The following is a 4,611-nucleotide window of genomic DNA, read 5'->3' on the forward strand; positions in this document are numbered from 1 at the left end:
ACGAACAGCAGACAGGCAGTTGCTGCTGTGCATTGTGCTTTGTGCCCAGCTACAGCTGCCCCATGAGCGGCACTGCTGAGCTGTGCTGTGCCCCCTGCCTGCTCAGTGGCAGGATGCACGTGGCATTGCATCGCTCCCCGAGAAGCTGCAACTGCAGAAGCATGAGCACCAACTGCCCTGAACAACGGGCTTCCACCACACAGAACACATAAGAATGAATTTACCTCGCGTATAACAAATTTTTGGTATCGTCACTGGTAGGTTTTGGTATTGTTGCTGGTGTTGTAGGGTTTTGGTGCCCTCTTTGTTGGTGTCTTGCCCCCCAGTGACATCAGGGTGAGACCTGGTTCTGGTGCCACCTAGATGGTCTGGGAGCTGCCCCTTTCTCTCCTGCAATGTCTTTGATGTTGTTGCTGGGGAAACAGTTCCCTGTCAGTGACCCGAGGGGGTCTCAGCTCTGGTGTGTCTTTGTGGGGCTCGAAACCCCCCTTTATCCCACCCTTTCCATGTCCTTGACCTGGGTCAACGCTGCTCCCTGGAGGTCTTCCCCTGCTGTCTGCCTTGGAAAGGACGGGCCTTCCTGGCCATTAATCTTTGGGGGTCTGCCCTCATCTCTGGTTAGCTTCCCCTCTTCTGGAAAAATTAACTTGTCCCGTCTGGGGCCAAACTTTAACTCAAGCTGAAAACGAGTGGCTCGTGCTGGCGTGGGCCCCAAGATAGTCTGTCTCAGGTCCCTCAATCCCCTCTCCTGGTGTCATCTCCTTGGGGCCCAGCTGACCTGTGGTCTGGTCGCCCTGGTTCTTCCAGCTGGCATCACCTCCTTCCCCATTTTGGGGGCTCATGATCCCCATGCTCTGCCCATTCCAGGTCTGTCTGGGGTTGCCTGCAGGCTTGAGGAGCCATCTCCAGCCATGGTGTCCAAGCTCCTAGTTAGAGCCCTGCTGCTCCCTGGTGTTATTCCTTGTGGCTGTTGCCCCTCCATGGGGCTTCCTTGCCCCTGTTGGCTCCCAAGGCTGCCCTCTGCCTCACTGGTCAGGTCCTCCAGCAGGCGCCTGGCTCCTTCTTGAGGTGACTGGAGTTGGAGCCCACCAGCTCTGCAGCTGGCATCTCCCAGGTGGCGTTCTGCACCTCGGTTCCCAATGTGGGATCAGCTGGTTCCCCAGCTGTCTTTTGAGCATCCTGCGCTGCTCAGAAGCCACACCCCAAACATTCACTGATACACAGACTCAGGCAGCTGCAGAACTGGCTAGCCTGCATCTGCATCTTCTCCCAGCTGCCGCTAGTCCCGGCTCCTAAGGTAAGTGCTGGGGCATGTTGGTCAGGGGTCCGAGCCATGCTGAGGGGGCTTCTGCCTCCCCTCTCACAGGTATAAAAAGGGTCATAGCATGGGAGTGAATTTAGACACACAGAATCCGCATAAAGCAAGGTAAACCTGTAGTGTCATTGTTCTAACTGATGTATGCAAGTAGGCCCAACAAAATCTGAGCTTATTCATGGATGCCCCCCAGTTCTCACAGATTTGTTTCTCTCTCCTCCCTGCCACAACCTTCCTCCCCTTATTTAGAACAGTTTCTATTGCAGTAGCACCTTGCAACCCCAATCATATTTCAGTACTCCACTGTGGAACTGTAAGTCCATGTCTGAAGGAGTTTTACCATTTCCTATGACCATTCTCCTCTCCTCTCTTTTTTTACCTGTCTTCCTAAGACTTCCACTACTTTCTGCTAGCTTTTCATAGAAGGAGGATTTCCATCACTCTGCATGGGCGTGTATGCTGGAGAGATACAAAGAGCTGCAAAATCTTAGATTATCCCTCCCTGGATCCTATAATTCAGTCTTAGTATGTGCTTTACTGTCCTATTTGTTAGCCTGAAGCTAATATTGAATTACACAACACAAGACAACTTACAATTTGTTTCTTCCCCATGGAGATACAGATGCAAATTAAAATGAAAAAGTCCTTGATTATTAGTTATCTTTATTGTCTTCCCTCCCAACCCCCCTGTAACAACAAATACAGAAAAGTTTTATAACTTTTTTTTCTCTGGCATCTTCTAAGTTTTAGATTAAAAGAGTTAGATATTTGCTGGTAACATAACTTTTTTTTTTTTTTCTTAACTACAGTGCTATTTAATCTTTTAAATCCAGTCTTCTCATCAGTGTTCAGTTCATTACCATCATCTTCCCTGCTTTGGTAGTCTAGTTTTCTAAATGCAAACATTCCTGATCAGAGTACCTAATTTTATATTCTTTCTTTCCACCTTTCCCCATTTTTTATTTTCTTGCCTGCATTGTCCTTCTCCCTAAGATATGTATAGATAATTTGTTTCTTTTGGGCTTGTATAAGTGTAATGCTATTGCTATATATAGGATTATTGATGTTTATGTTAACCAGTGTTAAACCATTTGGAACAATATCTGATTTCAGTCACTGATTTTTATTTTTTTAAAGAAAACCCTGTAGTAGGTATAATCAAGATCCAATATGTTCTTCATTAAGCTGGACTCAAATTCTGTCATGTGCTGAAATTTGCAATTCTTTTTCAGAGCCAGAGGTCTCTAAGTATGAGAACTCATAAGCCATTAGGTTATTCTGTATTTCATATTTATATTATACTACATCTACTTAATATTTATGGTAGGCTTGATATTAACATTAATATTGAACCAGCAATGTTAATATTGAACCTGCTACAGGTATTAAGTAGATGCTTAGAGCTCTGAGAACATGCTTTGATCTTACAAAACACTTCTAAAAATTGTCATACAAATTCTGTAATGCCTGCTAAGAAAGGGCAAAATGATGTTAAGGGCTTTTTAGGTCAGGTGGCATATGTCCAAGGCATACAAAGCTTACCTCTATCTTCCAACAGTGAAATGCACATGAGCAGTAATAAAAAGCATCTTCCATGGTTTCTAGATGTACAAGGTGGTCATCTAGTCCTTTGTGTAGACCTGTCTAGAGTTCTGGTGGCTGTATGCATTCAGGTATGGACAGACATAACATTCATTTATCTCTAAACAACTCTTAAAAGCTATACAAACTGAGTGGACAGATAACCTACAATACAAAAGAGCTGAAAATCAGCCTAAGACACATGAAAAATGACCCCGGTTGAAATGAGGGTATCTCTGAAGCACTCCACAATGACACAATAGAAGATGGATAAACATTTTTATTCTACTGAAGCACTAAAATTTAAAAGTATGGTCAATGTATTCTAAGAAATACACATCAGGTCACTATTTTTGGTGATACATTTTATTGGAACAACTGTATAATTGGGAGAGATCTTAGACAAACACTTGGGCACATGTCTCTCGCCCTAAAAATTGCCTTAAAAATCCTTGACTTAAAATAAAAGTGCTTTACAAAAAGGTGGAATTTGAAAACCCTTTATTTGTAAGTCTTGCCCTACATTTAGTTATACTTCATTTGGCAGGAGGACATGAAGAAGCTGAATTTGTCAACATTGTGGGCAAGCATCACAATTCCTATCCCCTTTCTTATCTCTGTCATTGGAAGGCAGGGTAGACTTGCACCTTTGTAGACTAACTAAATAAAATATATAGAGAGGATGAGCTTTTGGGGGCTGAAGCTCACTTCATCCAATGCTCTGAAAGGACATGCAGAAGGAGTGTAAGAAGAGATAAAGTAGAATACAGAAAATAAGGGAAGGGGGAGAGAGGTATATGGGGCAGGGGGCTGGGAAGGCAGTGGTAGGAGACAAGCAAACAAGCATTAAACAACCATAGGAACAAAGCGGTACCCATTCAAACTGTTTTTTATAATGGGAGCTCACCCTGTCTGTCTAATATAGACATCTTCATAATATGAACACATGGAAAGGAATCTCTAGAAAAATTTCAATAAGACTTTAACAACTTCCACCCCTCCATTAAACTAACTCTGAAATACTCCACACAGCAGATGCATTTTCTAGACGCTACAGTGAATGTTTGCAGTTGCCATATCACCACCACATTGTATTGGAAATCTGCCTACTAGGCCTGTGCAAATAGGGAAGTATTCAATTCAGATTCGGACAATTCAGAGGACAGTGATTCGATTTGGTGATTCAAATCACTGTCCCCATTCAATGCAGCCAAATCAGAATTGAAGATTCGGCACTGATTCAACACTGATCCAGAGATTTGGAACGGCTGGGCAGGAACAGCTAGGCAGCTGCAGATTCTCCCATGGCTCCTGTGGCTGTGCCTGTCTCCAGGCAGGGGGAGCCATGGGAGAAGCCCACATGGCTGCCCCACCTGGCCCCATCCCCTGCCCAGCCCCAGCCTAGTCCCGGCACTTTAAAAAAAAAAAAAAAAAGCCCCACACTCACTGGATGCAGCAGGGACTGTGAGGGCTTTGGGGCCTCCTGTCAGAGCCCCCCCATGCAGAGCCCACTCCCCGATCACCTCCTCCACCCAGCCCCACCCTTGATGGCCCCTCTGCCTGGCCTTATCAGTCCAGGAATAAAAAAACCAAAAAAAACCAAAACCCACACTCATCAGCAGTAGCAGCAGCTTTGGGGGCTCTGGGGCCACATGGAAGAGCCCCCTCACCCAGCCCCCACTCCCCAATCGCTCCTCCCTTGCCCGGCCCCAGCA

At 45.3% G+C, this 4,611-nt stretch overlaps 1 protein-coding gene and 1 long non-coding RNA gene across 2 annotated transcripts in view; one reads left to right on the plus strand and one right to left on the minus strand.

The window, feature by feature from the left end:
• The window catches only part of PTPRT (protein tyrosine phosphatase, receptor type T), a 1,137,038-nt gene that overhangs the window by 549,332 nt on the left and 583,095 nt on the right, over positions 1-4,611 (plus strand). The gene's annotated exons all lie outside the window — the stretch shown is intronic.
• The window catches only part of LOC109294601, a 21,304-nt gene that overhangs the window by 7,074 nt on the left and 9,619 nt on the right, over positions 1-4,611 (minus strand). Inside the window, exon 3 of the long non-coding RNA XR_002096579.1 lies at positions 2,751-2,752. This is a non-coding gene — a long non-coding RNA (uncharacterized LOC109294601). The remainder of the gene's footprint in view (positions 1-2,750; positions 2,753-4,611) is intronic.

The sequence above is a fragment of the Gavialis gangeticus genome, unplaced genomic scaffold (assembly GCF_001723915.1).
Source record: "Gavialis gangeticus isolate Ggan-Ray unplaced genomic scaffold, GavGan_comp1, whole genome shotgun sequence".
Classification (NCBI taxonomy): Eukaryota; Metazoa; Chordata; order Crocodylia; family Gavialidae; genus Gavialis; species Gavialis gangeticus.